The 19,704-nt window shown below is 39.7% G+C and overlaps 1 protein-coding gene across 4 annotated transcripts in view; it reads left to right on the top strand.

Moving 5' to 3' along the window:
- LOC126817150 (choline transporter-like protein 1) overlaps positions 1-19,704 on the top strand; it is a 427,912-nt gene that overhangs the window by 345,452 nt on the left and 62,756 nt on the right. The gene's annotated exons all lie outside the window — the stretch shown is intronic.

Below are 19,704 nucleotides of genomic sequence, written 5' to 3' on the forward strand. Positions count from 1 at the left end.
ATCGTGGTCTTTCCTGTACAGATTGTGTATCACGGTATCTGGACCATAGCCTGCTTATGACAGACTGAGAAACATTCATCGTCGCGCCACAACCGCCTGTGTTGTGCCGATCTGTAGCATGCCAAGGGCACGTAACCTTTCATTTTGGGTAAACCGACGCATATCAAAATTTGTTTTCTGGTCACTAAAACAATTAAACTGATGTTTCCACCCTGGAATTCAATGCCACAATGACTGTAACATTCAAAGTCAGAGTCGTGCAAATCTTGGGTTGGACCCCCATGATGATCCCAAGCATCACCTGCATTCCATGCGGTAGCTATTGGTGCGTTTGGGCGTCACATGTAACTGGAAATGTTTCTTCTGTTAGGTTCTATAGTGACTTTTTTCGTAGTCATTTGCATATTTTAGTATTATGCCCCCAAAATCAAATATCCCCTACTTTTTTTGAATAGTATATATATGTCACAAAACAACAATCATTAGATAATAATAATTATTTACTAATTATATAAATCATTTAAGAGGTAGGAGTTATCCATTGTTTAATTTAACAGTAATATAATTACCCTGGTTAGAGAGAGAGAGAGAGAGAAATGAGGTTTAACATCCACTCGACACAAACTAGGTCATTTCGGGACTAACATATGGTTTAATTTTATTTCTATAATTCCCTTGCGCGTAGGGGTCTTTGTTGGTGGGAGGAAACCGGAGGACCCGGAGAAAACCCCGAGGTTGGACAGGCGACCCTTTAGCAGTGGGTGGAAACCACGCCAGTCGACTCAATGACAGACTTTATGATACAACGCGCTCACGCTAACCACTCAGCCATCCAACCCCCCACCCTGGTTAGAAAGGTATGAACAATTAGAGAGAGAGAGAAATGGGGTTTAACGTCCACTTGACATAAACTAGGTCATTTCGGGACTAACATATGGTTTAATTTTATTTCAATAATTCCCTGGCGCGCGTGTTACCCCCCCCCCCCCCCATGTTTTTGTCCCATTCGGAAAACTGTTTTTTGTTGTTTTTTTTATTCCATTTACAATTCGTGTAGATCTCTGAAACTAACAGATAGTGTTCTGAATATTAGTTTTCCCTTGTTTTTAACAATTATTACTTATAACTATTGCGAAAGTTGTGGACAGACCGTAAGTTGTGTAAATCTTTAACGTGCACGAAAATTGAAAACCGGCCCTAATTATGTGAATTCCCAACCGATTTTCGAAAAAGTTATATTTTTGTACAGCTTGGGATATTGCGGATGCGATAACGACCGAATTGAAATACCATGTCGGTCTCATTTTTTCTTCAAAATTTGAAAATTTACTAAAATTGTTATTTCTTGGAATTTTGAGTTTTCGCTTACATATTTGGATTGGCGGCGTCTGTTCGATTCTACCGATCTAGGATTATCATGATGTGAATTGTTCAACTCTATTTTTCAATAACTTCTCTATCGCAATGCGAATACGAAGAACGTGTCAATGTCTGAGTTATGTTAGTGTATTAGGGGTTTTTTTTGGGGGGTGTGGGGGAGTGGTGAGGAAAGTCTTTTGTCATGCATCTGGCGATCGTGTGACGCCTTGGCACGGTGAAAGCCTTCAGTCTTGCAAGCAAGTCTAGTATTATTTGGCTTTCAGACTTTGTCTGAAAGACTATTGTTTTTAATAAAATTATTATTATTATTATTTTTTACCGCTGCAGTGCATAAAAATTAAAAAACGGCCGTAGCTTCGTCAATTCTGTACCTATTTTCATACAAATGACATTTTCAGAAACCCTGAGTCTTTTCTCGGACGATAGCAGTTGAAAATTTCGAAATTTCGAAACTTCGTCGCTGACTTTTAGCGTTCGAAAAATGAAAAATTTTGTTTAAAACACAATTTTTGTTATTTTTCAAAATTTTCAATGGATTAAACGAATTAAACTTTCGTTGAGTGGCCCGAGGAATGGACTGTCGAATGATGCCCAATTTATACGGATACTGTTACCAAGCAGCGAATTAGACAAGCAGAAATTCAAGTATTTTCTGATTTGGAACGTTTTTGGACGCCTGTATCTCGAAATCTTAACCGCAACTTTTTTTTTAACTTTCTCTATCGATTTCTCAGGGTCATTTTATCTGATCAGATAATGTAATATATCATTACAGAGCCCTGCCGCTATTTAATTGCCCAAACTGGTTATTAAAACTATTCCGACAATAATCTCCATACCGGAAGTATTCAAAAAATGTAAAAAAAAAGGTTAAAAAATTGTCGCTCTTGCGAAAAGCTGGATTTCTCGGTCAGATATTACAGTAACAGAACACATTTTTTATGGGAAACAATCACTGGTTTTATTCTAATAGCACGACATTTCGACAAGTATCCTCTTATCGTTATCAAGCACAATGACATTTAGTTCGTTCGTTCGTTTCTGGGGTTTTACGTCCACTTCCACCTAAGGTGATATCGTAGACAAGGATGTTTCCTAGGAAACTTACTGGAGGAAGCCGTATGGATTAAGCTTTGGTCCAGTTTAATTTGAGACATAGTGTCTTAGCAGGGAATGCCCAAGTTAAAAATCTCATCGAAAGGAGCGGAGAAAGTTTTGGGGTAGAAAAGGGGTGGCGAGCGGGCGCAGTCTGGTCCGCTTGGCCATAAATGTTTCGATCGTTGTTTTGGGTGGGTAGGGGTAGGTAGGACTGTCAACCGGGCCCAAGGGCCCCGCCGCCTGTCCGACCTAGGTTCAGGGGTGCAGCGATGCCTCCGGACCAGAACCAAGACAAAAAACGGCCCCCCACAGGATACCCGACATCCCTTCACTTAGGGACGTCCGACTAGCAGTAGCCCTCGGGATGATCACTTATGGATCCCGTCCGTTGGGTCTTGGGGTGGGCCCCCAAATCTTCACAGAGTAGAACACTCTTTTCGTCTCTGCGGGGTCACATCATCATATCAATGATACCGATCTCACACACGAATTCGTAGATTAACTCATAGATTTCGTGTTTGCTTACTTTTGGAAAAAGTAAGTTCGGAACACTGAGAGCCGTGTTAAGGGAACTCAGTTTATCCGTGAGAGGTTTCCTTTCAGCTGAGAGACGAGCACAGTCTACTATAATATGGGTAGGAGACACGTCTGAGCCACAGCTGCACCTTATAGGCTTAAATGTGCGATATCTGAGTGTTTCTTTCACCTTCAGCTTTGTTATTAACCGGCAGATTTTCCTGCTGGGATGATTTACTGATAACTTAGCCTTTAAGGACTCATCGGATCTGAATCTAAAGGTGTCGAGTTCCACGAGGGAGTTTTCCCATTCAGAGCTGACGCGTAACTCGACCATGCTTTTAAATTCGTTGATGCTATAAGGGAGCTCGACGCTAGGTTTCTCCAATTGTGACCCCTTTAGGGCGAGCCTGTCCGCCTCTTCGTTCCCCTTAAGGTAGATATGCGACGGGACCCATGTCAATACTATCTGGTTGCCCTTTGCCAGAGACTTTTCGTACGCTAGGTAGATCTGGGTCAGCAGTTCGGGACGGGCGTCCGACCTCTGATTTCTTATGGATTCCAGACTACTCAGTGAGTCGCTGATGACAACATAGTTTGAATTTCTTTGGCTGGATATCCACACTACGGCTTCTTTGATCGCATACATTTCCGAGGTGTACACAGAGCACATATTTGGTAGTCTATTTGCTACCTGTAACTCTTTCCCCGGGATATAAATCCCGAAGCCCGTCGTACCGTTCTCGGGGTTGTGCGATCCGTCCGTTTAAATGTGAGTCCATTTTGACCAATTATCCTCAATATGAGCTAAAGAGAGATGCTTGGCCGCCAATGGGTTATTCCCTTTGTCTACCCTCAGGACGAGGGTGGTATCTACCGGGGGTACTGGGAGGGTCCAGGGGGCCCTGATCGTATCCTCTATACCATTAATGGTGAGCTTATCGAGACCGTAGTCCCTAACCATTTCGCCGACTGCCTGGCCGTATGACTTCTTGGTGGGGTCCCTGACTCTTTTGAACCTCGAGATTTCGTTAAAGGCTGGACACCTTTCACCCAATCGGCTTAGTTTGGCCCAATGCCCCAGGGTCAGTTTCTTTCTTCGGAGTGACAGAGGGAGTTCGCCGACATCCTGTAGTAACGACTCGCGCTTGGCACCTAAGCCACAGCCTGTGGCAATACAAATGGCTTTGTATTGTATCGTGTCCAACTGGCTTAGTGTAACGGGTCTTGCATTTAAGAAAGCCATGCAGCCGTAATCTAATACAGGACGTATTAGAGAACGGTAGATCATCATGAGGGCAACTCGGTTTGCTCCCCATTCACGTCCCGTTATTTTCCTCATAAGGTTCAGGATGCGCTGAGTACTTGTTACCACATATTTGATGTGCGGTCGCCATGTCACTTTCCTATCAAAGATTACACCAAGGAACTTGGTTTCGTCTTTGAATTCTATGTACTGACCATTGAGCTGCAGGGACATCCAGGAGACCTCGGGATCCCTGCATACTAGCATACCTACAGTTTTCGGTGACGAGATCTGAAATCCCCAATCATTTGCCCAAGAGGTGAATCCGTCCAAGGCTCCTTGCATACGTTTTTGCACCTGCGAATATAGACTACCCTTGGTCCACAGGGTGCTATCGTCCGCAAACGTAGCAAGCGAAATATCTTTTCCGAGATATTCTTTGATATCATTCACCATAATATTGAACAATGTTGGGCTTATAACGGAACCCTGGGGAGTTCCGTTATCCAGTCCGGTCTCTTTACTGAGGTATTTGCCGATTGTAACCCTGATTTGTCTGTCTGAGACAAAACTCTTGATCCAGTTGTACATGTTACCATGCACGCCTACCAAGGACAGTTTGTGTAACAGTCCTTCTGTCCAGACAAGATCGAAGGCCTTTGACAGATCAACAAAGATGACACAGAGGTAGGATCCGCCTCTCGTGGCTGTCACCATGGCTGACATTTAGTAAACTTGGATTTAATATATAAGAGTTCATGATGAAGCCATTTACAAAAATTAAATAATAATAACATTAAGAAGTAAAAGATTAAGCAAAAACAACACAATATAATAGACCCACGGTCCAACCAAAGGATAATGTTGACTAACAATGAATGCCTTCAAAGGGAGCCATTGGGTGAAACCATATTGCAGTTAATGAGGTGATCAAGATGAGACCATTCACCAAGAAATACAAACACAACATAACCCTACATCCATTGTCTAAATAAACATGAAAAATATATGCGTACTAATTAAGCAATCCAGGAAATAAATGATGTTAAACAAATGTAAACCATAACAAAATATGAAAAAAATAATAAATAATAGGGATAAATAAGCAATATGAGGTGATTAAACATGTATAGGTTGGCAGGCTGATTGTGAGAAACCAGTAGAGTGATATATAAAGTAATGTAGACAGTTTGTAATATTGAGGTAACGACGTAAAGTAAAGCCGCTGAGTTGAGGAATAAGAACCCTTTAAGTGGTATTATTTATCCTGATAACGTGATCATATGCCCTTGAAATGTGAAGCCCTGCGTCCCTGTTCAGTTCTGGTGAGTATCTTCTAATGTTAATTGCTTCTAGGATTTTCCTGGTTTTCTTGTTCTGTTGGTTGGATGTAAGAATCTGCACATCGTTCCATTCAACTCTATGCTGCGGGTGGTTTCGAAGATGCTCTGCTATGGCTGAGTTGTTGGTAGCAGCTTTGGATCTGTGTTCCGATATTCGTTTATCTAGGGGTCGTTTACTTTCGCCAATGTATGAGAAATCACAAGAGCAGTTGACTTGGTAGACGACTCCCTTAGGCTGAATAGGTAGGCTTGGCTTTAGTTTGCCATTCGCTTTCAGTATCTGTTTTAATGTGGTAGGGACAGAGAATGTGGTATCAATGTTGGACTTCTTGAGTAGGTTGCTGACTTGGTATGATAGGTTGCCATAAAATGGTAAAATTATTCTAATCATCTCTTTGGGCGTTTTTTGTTGGCTTTTTTTGATGTTTTTTGTTGTTTCTTTGATTTGTTTCATGACTAGTTCTGGAGGGTAGTTGTTCAAGTTGCAAAACACATGACGTAGATGTTCCAATTCATCCTGCAGGAATTCGGGTTCACTAATGCTTATAGCTCTGCGTGTTAGGGTTGATATCAGGGCTTTTTTGATGTAGTGGGGGGTGGCTAGAGTTGTAATTAATATACTGATCTGTATGGGTTGGTTTCCGATATATTTTGGTTTTCAATTGATTGTTAACTTTCACAACTTGAACATCTAAAAATGCTAGTGCTTCATCTTTTTCGGTCTCAATGGTGAATTTAATTCTGGGATGCTGTTTATTCAGGTGATCTAATAGGGTCATTGGTTCATCTTTTTCTTCCAGTACCACAAACGTATCGTCGACCTTGCGCAACCACGTAATTGGAGTAACAGGTGAGGTTCTAAGCGCGCGTTCTTCGAAGTCAGTCATGAAAATTTCAGAAATTAAAGGTGAAAGGGGGCTGCCCATAGGTAAACCACTAACTTGCTTGTATAGGTCATCCCCCCAGGTAAAGTATGTGGAATCAAGGCACATGGTGGCTAATTCGATGATATTATCAGTATATAATTTTGTTTCCAAGGGTACTTCAAGGTCGTTTATTCGGGAGCGGAGGGCTTCAATAGCTTCTTGGCGTGGTACATTGGTAAAGAGAGTTGGGTTGTGTCTGATTTCTTGGTAGTAGGCTTACATTTAATTAGTTCATCAAACTTTTTAAGGTGACGTTGTTTAATTCTTCCTTCTCTAGCTTGGTTGGTAGAAGTTTGAGCCTTGCGGATGGAAGCAAAGTCTTCATCTGTGACTAGGTTGTTGAGTTCCACATGTAACTCTTCTATTTGTCCTAATAGTCGGTGTTTGGTGTTTGGTGTTCCGGTGATGCTGTATTCTTTCACGGACTAAGGATTTACTGGCTTGTAGAAGGATCTTATGAGCAGCATTCGAATTAACTGGACCCTTAAGTTTTAACCCTTGTGGCACAGTGTCACTGTCTCTGCATCTCATGAGGAAAGTTAAATTATTACACACTCTTATATATTTGTCTTCAAGTTTACTAATCTGACGAACACAGATATTACAGGACCAAAAGAAGTAAAGTGTCTTTGGATAGCCCCATTAATGGACTATTATATGGCATCTCAATGGTACGATTTCGATGGTTAGAAAATAAATTGTGGTACGCCGAAAATCTAGTATTTTCCGTTTTTGCAGCCTTTTTAGACGTTTTTTTCTCGAAAACGACAACTCCGATTTTTCTGAAACTTTTTTAACGCAGAATTCTATGGGTGGGCTATGGCGTGAGTCCAACAATAAAAGCATTGAAATAACATAAGTTGTCCAAAAAGAGCCTCAATCTTGGAAAAAAGTTGAAAAATCCTTACATTACTGAAAATGATCTTCTAATTTTCTTTCTTTGGAAAACAGCTGAATGAATTATTCTGAAACTTCTTGTACAGAAGGTAAGGTAACCAAACAACTTGTTAAAGCTATCCCGACAATGATCCATAAAACGGAAGTAGTCGAAAAATTTTCGGATATTTTGAGAGAAAAAAAAACGTAAAAATAAAAAAAAAATGGAGATCTTGCGAAAAAAGTGGTTAATACGCCAGATTTCACCGAATCAAAGCAACTAAAGTGTCATTGGATAGTTCGAACAATGGACAATCTTATGAGATCTAAATGGTAAAAATTCGCGGGTTAGGCAATATATAATGGAACGCTGAAAATCTATTATTTTCCTTTTTGGAGCCTATTCAGACGCTTTTATTTCGAAAATATAGTATAAACGGTCCAAAAGGGCCACAATCTTTGAAAAGAAGTCGAAAAATCGTTATATCTGTAAATCTGCTTCTAATGGTATAAGGGAGGTAAAAGTGTCCAATGGATCTTTCTGAAACTTCTGGTACAGGAAATTAAGTTCCCATACCACTTGTTAAATCTATCCCGATAATGATCCGTAAACAGGAAGTAGTCAAATAAATATTCGAGAGGCTAATGGGTACTCTGTTTTGTGAAACCACTGTATCATTTTTTGAAATGTCAGGGGTAGCCGAAAAAAGAGATCGAAAATCGAAAACGTCGTATTTTTACGATTTGGAGCATTTTTAGAGGCCTATTTCTCGAAAAGTCAAAATAATTATTTTTTGGAAATTCTTCTACAGAAAGGCCTATCGGTAGTGTTATACATAAAACGATTGTACAATAGTCCCAAATTTCAGGAGTAGGAGAACAAAGGGATCGAAAATTGTTAAGCGAAACATAAGTAGGGGATACAATCTGTACGTTTTGTCAACGTATCGAGTCTATTCAAGAGTGCTTTTATCAGTGATGATGTTTGAACTGAAATTATTTCAACTATGAGTGTTTTCTTCTATCCAAAATATGGGTTTAGTGACCCTGTAACAGAAATAGTTGATTGCTGTGTGTAGTAATTAGCCTTTGAATTAATGTTGTTGCTTCTGTGTCAAAATTATCTTATACCGGTAATCTTCTGGACAGAAATCGACGTCTCGCGCTGTTTATAAGAAAGTCCAATTTATTATACGTTTGCAGTAGTATTGTACATAGGTATCGAATATTGCACCTGTGTTAAAGGGCATGTCGTTGTTTGAGCATTTACTCTATCTGTAATTAATATTAAATTTTTATTAGTGACGTCAAATCTTTAACGTGCACGAAACCAGAAAATTGGCGATATTTCATTGAATATTCAATCAATTTTTGAACCAGTTACATATTTGAGTAGCTGACATGAACGCGATTCCGAAGTCCCGTGTACACATTGGTGTGACCGGAAAAGATCCCTTGGCGGTTGGAATTCTATATAAAAGAAGACTAGAGCCGCTGTACGAGCATGTTTAGAGAGATCATTCCGGGACTAACATGGTTTATTTCTTTTTATTTCAATAATTCGCTTGCAAAAAGAATTAGTAAAATAGGTCTCATAGTCCACAGAGTTATTGGTATGTAGGTCAGTATCTTCGTTCGTAAAATTCGGTGGTTTCGGATTCGTAAAACGTTTTGAAAATATATTTAAGCAAAAGCTGCCACCCAATTTTGAGGGGGGGGGGGGGTAGGTCAAAGTCTCAGAAAGATCCCACGGTTAGATTCCGAGAAATCCGATTTGCAGAATCGAGATTCTACTGGGTAGTGTATTGTGTGAAACCCTTGTACAATTTTTCTAATTGTCATGGGTAGCCGAAAAAAGAGATCGAAAATTGAAAACAGCGTATTTTTACGAGTTGGAGCATGTTTAGGGGTCAATATCTGAGTTATGCTAGAGTGTGGTTTTTTTTTTGGAGGGGGGGGGGGGAGTGGTGGGGATAGTCTTTTGTCATATATCTGGCGATCGTGTGACGCCTTTGCGACCGTGAAAGCCTTCAGCATTTTTTTTTTTGTGTACTTTCTGCAAATCGGATTTCTCGGAATCTAACCGTGGGATCTTTCTGAAACTTTGACCTACCCCCCCCCCCCTAAAAATTGGGTGGCAGCTTTTGCTTAAATATGTTTTCAAAACGTTTTACGAATCCGAAACCACCAAATTTTACGAACGAAGATACTGACCTACATACCAATAACTCTGTGGACTATGAGACCTATTTTACTAATTCTTTTTGCGAGCGAATTATTGAAATAAAAAGAAATAAACCATGTTAGTCCCGAAATGATCTCTCTAAACATGCTCGTACAGCGGCTCTAGTCTTCTTTTATATAGAATTCCAACCGCCAAGGGATCTTTTACGGTCACACCAATGTGTACACGGGACTTCGGAATCGCGTTCATGTCAGCTACTCAAATATGTAACTGGTTCAAAAATTGATTAAATATTCAATGAAATATCGCCAATTTTCTGGTTTCGTGCACCTTAAAGATTTGACGTCACTAATAAAAATTTAATTTTAATTAGAGATAGAGTCCATGCTCAAACAACGTCATGCCTTTTATCACAGGTGCAATATTCGATACCACTGTACGATACTACTGCAAACGCTAAATAAATTGAACTTTCTTATTAACAGCGCGAGCCGTCGATTTCTGTCCAGATGATTACCGGTATAAGATAATTTTGACAAAGAAGCAACAATATTAATTCAAAGGCTAATTATTACACACAGCAATCAACTATTTCTGTTACAGGGTCACTAAACCCATATTTTGGAAAGAAGACAACACTCATAGTTGAAATAATTTCAGTTCAATAATTATCAACCTCAATTTTCCTTTATATACTATTCAAAAAAAGTAGGGGATATTTGATTTTGGGGGCATAATACTAAAATATGCAAATGACTACGAAAAAAGTCACAATAGAACCTAACAGAAGAAACATTTCCAGTTACATGTGACGCCCAAACGCACCAATAGCTACCGCATGGAATGCAGGTGATGCTTGGGATCATCATGGGGGTCCAACCCAAGATTTGCACGACTCTGACTTTGAATGTTACAGTCATTGTGGCATTGAATTCCAGGGTGGAAACATCAGTTTAATTGTTTTAGTGACCAGAAAACAAATTTTGATATGCGTCGGCTTACCCAAAATGAAAGGTTACGTGCCCTTGGCATGCTACAGATCGGCACAACACAGGCGGTTGTGGCGCGGACGATGAATGTTTCTCAGTCTGTCATAAGCAGGCTATGGTCCAGATACCGTGATACACAATCTGTACAGGACAGACCACGCTCAGGTTGACCAAGGGCGACAACTCAAGCCCAGGATCGATTTATCCGTACCTTGGCCTTGAGAAATCGTGTCATCACAGCAAATCAGATCAGGATCGATTTATCCGTACCTTGGCCTTGAGAAATCGTGTCATCACAGCAAATCAGATCAGCGCTCGTCTTCAAACAGACACTGGTGTGAGAGTGAGTGGCCAGACGATTCAGAATCGACTGCATATGGGTCACCTTCGCGCCCGACGTCCTCGCGTGATCCCTTGTTTGAGAGATCATCACATTCAGGCAAGACGTCGTTGGTGTAGGGATCGTCAACACTGGGATAATCGACGCTGGAGCAATGTGATGTTTTCAGATGAGTCAAGGTTCACTGTTGATTTTTTGGACAGACATAGGAGGGTGTGGCGTCGTCGAAACGAGCGCTTCCAAGACGTTAACGTCATCAGACATGATCGATTTGGGGGTGGTTCTGTTATGGTGTGGGGAGGCATCACTGTTGCTGGAAGAACGGCTTTACATGTTGTTGCAGGGCGTGTTACAGGCCAGTACTACCGGGACAACATCTTGGCAGTCCATGTTGTGCCGTTCGCACGACGTCATGGCCGCCGTTTCATCTTCCAGGATGACAACGCAAGATGTCACAGGGCCAGGATCGTTACAGGTTACCTCCAACAACAGAACATCACCACATTACCTTGGCCAGCACTGAGTCCCGACCTCTCCCCCATCGAGCATGTCTGGGACATGCTTGGACAGAGGTTACGTCAACGTCAACAACGTCCTGCCAATGTCCAAGAACTTGCTGCTGCGTTGCAACAGGAATGGGACAATCTGGACCAAAATGACCTTAGACGTCTCATTAGGAGTATGCCACGTCGGATCAATGCTTGTTTGGCAAACAGAGGAGGATTTACCCGTTACTGACTTGGTTGTGATGCTGTGGTAACTTTGCTGTTTGACCCCGGGTATCATTTTACCCTTATAATGGTCAGTCTGTGCCTTACTTAGTCTAACGATCATTGATCAAATCGATGAATGTGAACTTCATTTCATTTTGTCATTTGTTTCTTCGTCAGTTTCATTAGGTGACTTTAATAACACTTAAAAATCAAATATCCCCTACTTTTTTTGAATAGTATATTAAACAAAAGGGGCGACTTTCTTATAAATAGCTGCAGCAGGGAGCTTTATTTTAAATGGTATAAAGAGATGACGTCATGTACACAAAAAAACTGGGATATTAATTTCAGGAGCAACTGTTTTTTACTGATATGAAATATTTTCACTCTAGAAGCACCAGTGCCAGATATTGGTTAACAGTAGAACACCCTTAGTTCAAATATTGCCACTTAGAAAAATAGCTCTCCATATTATACGTATGCAGAACGTTCCGATTATGACCCTATCGGACTTTTGTCGATATACAGTGCCATTTGTTTGGCCACTCTTGATACTTTTGACCGTTGTACAGTGGTTTCATACAGGGGGGGGGGGGGGGAGGGTTAACACGCGCGCGCGCTGTATCATAAAGTCTGTCATTGAGTCGACTGGCGTGGTTTCGAATTCTCGGTTGTACGTGACAAGGAGTAGGGTCGCCTGTCCAACCTCGTGGGTTTTCTCCGGGTCCTCCGGTTTCCTCCCACCAACAAAGACCCCTATGCGCAAGGGAATTATTGAAATAAAATTACACCATATGTTAGTCTCGAAATGATCTAGTTTATGTCAAGTGGACGTTAAACCCCATTTCTCTCTCTCTCTCTCTAATTGTTCAAAGCTTTCTAACCAGGGTGGGGGGTTGAATGGCTGAGTGGTTAAAGTGAGCGCGCTGTATCATAAAGTCTGTCATTGAGTCGACTGGCGTGGTTTCGAATCCCAGGTTGTACGTGACAAGGAGTAGGGTCGCCTGTCCAACCTCGTTGGTTTTCTCCGGGGGCTCCGGTTTCCTCCCACTGCTAAAGACCCCTACGCGGAAGCGAATTATAGAAATAAAATTAAACCATATGTTAGTCCCGAAATGACCTAGTTTGTGTCGAGTGGACGTTAGACCCCATTTCTCTCTCTATCTCTCTAATCAGGGTAATTATATAACTGTTAAATTAAATAATGGATAACTCCTACCTCCTAAATGATTTATATAATTAGTAAATAATTATTATTATCTAATGATTGTTGTTTTGTGACATATATAGTATAACCAATATATACATTATACTTTTATAATCAATATGATACTGTGCATTAGTCGTGTTTATGTTCTTATGATTTGAATTTCTTCATTCAATATTTGTAAATCGCCAGTAGGAATAAATGTTTCTCATATAGATACATTATGCTGGCTGGAATTTGCACGGTAAGCTACAGCCTTTGGGACTGCGCTGTATCATACGGTCTGTCATTGAGTCAACTGGCTAGGTTTCGATTCCCCGGTTGAACGTGTTAAGCCTGTCCAACCCCGTGGGTTATCTCTGGTTTCCTCCAACTGCTAAAGACCCCTACGCGCAAGCGAATTATTGAAATAAAAAAAAGTAAACCATATGTTAGTCCCGAAATGATCTCTAAACATGCTCGTACAGCGGCGCTAGTCTTCTTTTATATAGAATTCCAACCGCCAAGGGATCTTTTACGGTCACACCAATGTGTACACGAGACTTCGGAATCGCGTTCATGTCAGCTACTCAAATGTGTAACTGGTTCAAAAATTGATTGAATATTCAATGAAATATCGCCAATTTTCTGGTTTCGTGCACGTTAAAGATTTGACGTCACTAATTAAAATTTAATATTAATTACAGATAGAGTCCATGCTCAAACAACGTCATGCCTTTTATCACAGGTGCAATATTCGATACCACTGTACGATACTACTGCAAACGCTTAATAAATTGGACTTTGTTATAAACAGCGCGAGCCGTCGATTTCTGTCCAGATGATTATCGGTGTAAGATAATTTTGACACAGAAGCAACAATATTAATTCAAAGGCTAATTATTACACAAAGCAATCAACTATTTCTGTTACAGGGTCACTAAACCCATATTTTGGAAAGAAGAAAACACTCATAGTTGAAATAATTTCAGTTCAAATATCATCACTCTTGAATAGGCTCTATACGTTGACAAAACGTACAGATTGTATCCCCCACTTATGTTTCGCCTAACAATGAAAGGTGCCGTGTTCAATTTTCGATCCCTTTGTTCTGCTACTCCTGAAATTTGGGACTATTGTACAATCGTTTTATGTATAACCCTACCGATAGGCCTCTCTCTAGAAGAAGTTCCAAAAAAGAATTATGTTGACTTTTCGAGAAATAGGCCTCTAAAAAATGCTCCAAATCGTAAAAATACAACGTTTTCGATTTTCGATCTCTTTTTTCGGCTACCCCTGACATTTCAAAAAATGATACAGTGGTTTCACACAACAGAGTACCCATTTATCTCTCGATTGAGAAAGTTTTAAAAAAATCGTTGCGGGCGTTTCCGAGAAACATGCGTCTAAATTTGCTCGAAATCGCAAAATACCTTACTTTTCAAAGTCACATAACTTTTTTAGTTTTTGATATAAACTTGTCGCTGAAATACCATCTGATAGACAATTCAATTGGCCATTAAACGATACAAAACTTTAACTAAACGACAAGAACCCTGTTGATACATCGCATTTTCCGCACAGACACCCATTTTTCACAATTTTGTCAAAGTTTGGATACCTTTCTTGACTACTTCCGGTGATTAGGGGATTTTCATTTATAGTTCATGGACTGGTCTGGTCCTTCGACTTCATATTCCTGAAGTTTCAGAAAAATCGTTGGAGCCGTTTTAAAAAAATAAGAACTCTACGATTTGACCAAAATACGAAAAAAAGTGAAAAATCAAAGTCAATATTTCAGAAAAAAACTTATATTGTTGGAATCGGATTGATGTCAGCTATCCAAAAATATAACTGAAATTTCAAAATTCCTAAAAATTGAAAAATTTTGAAAATTTTCCATTTTTCACCAAAAAAATTAGAGCGACAAAGTTTCTAATTTCCACAGTTTTGAACTGCTATCTGCTCAGAAATGTCTCCAGCTATCCAAAAATGTAAATATCTGAAGAATCCATTGAGAATTAAGAGAATAATGACCGATTTTCAATTTTCGTGCACGTTAAAGATTTGACGCATTTCCGCTATGCGCACAAATTTCGAAATAGCTTTAAGCAGTAGCTGCACACCACTTTTCCGACAGAAAATCAAATTTCAAACCTCTATCTCTTATAGTTGCTGAGATCTAGCTTCCCCCAATAAAAAAAATAATAACTAGATCTGCATAGCAGATATCAAAGCTTTCATATAAACTTCAAAAGGGGTTATTAGAATCTATGAATCAACAACCACTCTGACGGAAGATATTCTCTGGGCTAAAAAATCTTTTTTCTCTCAGCTACGAGAGATACGTAGAATTAAACCGGCCCAGAGCCGACCGTGTTGATACGAAGCCGCTTATTTGACATTGACACATAACTGAAGGTGAATAGGCCTACCCGTCCAGTTAATACAATGGGCAATCTCACATCGGTCCACTAAAGAGAGGCACATGCTAGTCGCCCCCTACTTCCCCAAGACATTTAGTCCAAACCTTGACTCTCATACATATAAACCATTTGGTACTACATGTACATGTATTTCGTACTTATATCATATTAAACCCCTCGGCCGCCATGTTGAATCACACAGTATTTAACGTTCTATATCCTAACATCTTTATGAAATCAACGACAAATCTAAACTTGGGCACTCCAACCATTTTTATTTTTACATCATTCAGTTTTTTTTAAATAAGTAATTCTATCACAAATTATAGTGAAGACTGGACCACTAAACTAGTTACCCATCAGTTTTTCTTTGTGTTAATGCGTTCTACATTTTCAAAGCAATGATTCTTATAATGTGCGAGCCGCCATGACACCGGCGGATATTATAACTTCGATAGGCGAGAAACTTCAGGTAGCAGTTGGGTTTCATCAAATCATATAATTATGCGGTACGGCTTCACCTTTATTTCAATGGGAATTGGTTTATTATATGTGCAGTGCAGTTTTAGGTCAGTTTATGTGTAAATTAAGGGAGCTATACATAGGCCAGTAACCTTTTTGTAGTCATTTGACTAAAAAAAACTTGCGGAAAGGAACTCCGTAGGACAAGCCACTACTGTGGCAGGAGTAAGGCGGAAGACATCAGTAGTGGAACCATTTCTAAGTTAATCCCGAAGTGCGTTGCTATTGTAAGAATATATAAAATCGGGTTTCCGTTCCGCTTTTTTTTTGCTGTAGTTTGAGTAATGAGTTAGAGCGTATATTTTGTAGTCAAAAAATCATTGCAAATAGAAGACCTCATCCCCACCACCACCAACCTGTAATACACTAGCTAGCTTGTGTATTTCCATATTCCATTTCCGAGAGATAGATAGAGAACACGCAAAATATAAAGTGATTTTTCTTACAATCAGGGACCATAATTCATGAAGTTACGATTCGATATGCGCAAATATCGAAAGGAACTATATCTTTGGGTTATAAACATGCATGTCAAGTTTCATCAAAATCTTTCACTGTGAAAAACCGGGGCTAAGTCATCTGAAATCAAACAAATTTTACAATGTAGGTAGTGAAAACAAAATGTTATGTTAAGCGTTGTTCGAGGGTGGGGTGGGTGCATAAAATTCCAAATGCAAAGGGTTATTTTTCGTGCACGCCAATATGCACACAGGATTTCGATTTTTCGTCCTACCTAAAAAACTGCACGCAAAGTTAGTTGTCGGGCCTTCGGTCAAGAACCACAGACAAAGGGAGAGAATGGGGACCTCTGTTTTGCATACCATCCAAGCGACTAGGCACTAATCCTTGTACCATGGACGAGGGGACGGGCGTTTTTCGTCCCATCGAAACGACTAGACACAGATCCTTGCTAGGCCTTCCATACTTCACCACTGCCAACGGGGAACCACTTTGACCTCGGGTTTTCGTACCATCCAAACGACTAGACACTAATCCTTGCAAGGCCTTCCGTTCTGCAGCAAATGAGCCACGCTGGCCTCGTTTTGTCGTAACATACAAACGACTAGACAATGTTTCATAATTTAGTCATGTTCGCGTGGGTGGGTTGGCAGCAGAATTGATATGTACATGATAGTGACACGAGGAGGGGGGGGGGGGCGGGCTGTACACAAATCACACAAATCAGAGCTTTGTAATACACGCATATACTTGATATACTAAATACACAAATGGCTGAATTTCGAGACATTTCTGGCACTCTTTTATCACATAATGAGAACACTGCATTAATTTCTATATATCAATAAAATATGCCTCAGACCCATTGTTTATTTTTAAATTTGAATTAGACTCGTAACAAAATATATTTTCTGGCAACAAATAGCATATAAATAAAACTAGATTTACTTTCTGATTATTTTTTTTAAATGAAATCATTCCAGGGCTTTTATTGACATTTCAGAAAATGTAGAGTTGGTCCCATGCACTTGAGGCCAAGGTCCTTGAAGTTGTACAGCTGCACCCGGTGACCGATATTTATTTAACGGGGAATAAGTGATAATTCATATTATAACAGTAAATAATTAAAATATCCCATAGGGATTATAATAATATGTATATCATGTAGGTGTGCATGTAGGTTAAAATTGTGACCTCTGTAAATAGGCCCGTTCCTTGCATTTAGTTTTAGAGTTAGGAGTGCTAAAATTGAGAGAGCGAAATGGGGTTGATCGACCACTCGACACAAACTAGGTCATTTCGGGACTAACGTATGGTTCAATTTTATTTCAATAATTCGCTTGCGCGTAGGGGTCTAGCAGTGGGGGGAAACCGGGTGATCCTGAAAAAATACACAGGTTGGACGGGCGACCTACTCCTTGTCACGTACGGAAAGATACCCCAGCAGTCAAAATAGGTCAAAATAGGCGATTTCGGTTTCTAGTGTCGATGCATCGTTACGGTCAGTTTAAAAAATTGTCTTTTAAGGATAATGTGTATAGTACCAATACCTATCACATACGGAAGAGGCGATAAAATCTCTTTGCATTTCCAATTTCAAAATTAATTAAAACCAATATTAAATTCCGAAAATCGTTTTTTTGCTAAAACTCTTTTCTTTTTAATGTGATCAAAATGGGGGTAAAGCACAGAGTCAGGGGTGGTAATGGGCGTATTGTGTCCTAATTTCATGGTTTTCGGACAATCGGTGCCGGTGTCACGGCGAAATTCCACTTTTTTCCCCTCATGGAAGCCGTAAATTGACGCAAGGAGTAGGGTCGCCTGTCCAACCTTGTGGGTTTTCTACGGGTCCTCCGGTTTCCTCCCACTGCTAAAGACCCCTACGCGCAAGCGAATTATTGAAATAAAATTAAACCATATGTTGGTCCCGAAATGACCTAGTTTGTGTCGAGTGGACGTTAAACCCCATTTCTCTCTCTCTCTCTCTCTCCGTAAATTGACTTGAGGCCAGTGTCCTTTAAGTTGTACAGCGGCACCAGGTGACCGATATTTATTTAACGGGGAATAAGTGATAATTCATATTATAGCAGTAAATAATTAAAATATTTCATAGGGATTATAATAATATATCATGTCTGGGTATTACAGGGTTAAAACCAATATTAAATTCCGAAAATCGTTTTTTTGCTAAAACTCTTTTTTTTTTAATGGGATCAAAATGGGGGTAAAGCACAGAGTCCGGGGTGGTAATGGGCGTATTGTGTCCAAATTTCATGGTTTTCGGACAATCGGTGCCGGTGTCACGGCGAAATTCCACTTTTTTCCCCTCATGGAAGCCGTAAATTGACTTAGAAAAAAAAAACGACGAAAGGCAGGTGACAAGAACAAACGACTTGAACGAATGCAGGTATCACCTTGAAATTTTCAGGGTGCCTAGGTACCAACGTGAAAAGTTGCTCGCCGGAATTTAGTACTCATGGTACCGTTGGTTCCTGTGTAGCGCATGCGCGAAATCAAAACCAGCTAAACTCGAAAACAACCTTGTCGGCACGGAAAACATCAAAGGAGAAATTCGAATTTTTGAAATATTCAAATACCAAACATTCGACCATGATCCAGGCTATCCTCAAATGTATTAATTTCGGTAATAGGAGACAGATTCTCTAAGCCACGGCCAATTGTGTATGTTTTCAAGCCCATAAATGTGGATTTTTCACTAATTTTCATTTTCATTTCAAAATGGCGTCCATCAGTTGACCTAAATCAAAATTCTAAACCGATAGATTTTTAGGCTTTCCTTCAAGCATTCAGAAAATGTAACTCTTATGTCTTTAAGTAAAATATTGCAAAAGCCGTATGGACTTTTCACATTTTGAGATGGTGGCACTTCCGGTTTGCTCGACAAACTCCATATTTTGTGTACTCATCAGTACTGTCTTAGCTAGTACAGAAAAAAAATTTCAAGGCAATCTGACCTATATTTCGTCGATTTTTTTGAAAACTTTGATCCTTAATTTCACCAAGGGGAGATAATTTAGAAAATTTCCAAGGACATCATTGAAGTCGCATTGGCAAGATCTACTAACATTCTAAATTTCACGAAAATCGCACAACTATTAAAGAAGTTGTCAAATTGGTAATAACTTCCGGTTCGAAATGACAGCGACGAATTTTCGAAATGCCAAAATCCGAAATTGCAGATTTGAAGTAAATGTTTCAAGATACTCAAAGAAAAAAGAATTAGTAAAATAGGTCAAATAGTCACAGAGTTACAGCATTGTAGGTCAAATGCATTCCTTCGTAAAATTCGGTGATTTCGGATTCGTAAAACGTTTTGAAAATATATTTAATCAACAGCCACCACCCATTTTTGGGGGGATAGGTAAAAGTTTCAGAACGATCCTATGGTTAGATTCTGAGAAATCCGATTTGTGGACAAAACACAAAAAAAAAATAACAATAATAATCTTAACAGAAACAATAAGCTTTCATATGTAAT

Source organism: Patella vulgata, chromosome 4, assembly GCF_932274485.2.
Source record: "Patella vulgata chromosome 4, xgPatVulg1.2, whole genome shotgun sequence".
Classification (NCBI taxonomy): Eukaryota; Metazoa; Mollusca; class Gastropoda; family Patellidae; genus Patella; species Patella vulgata.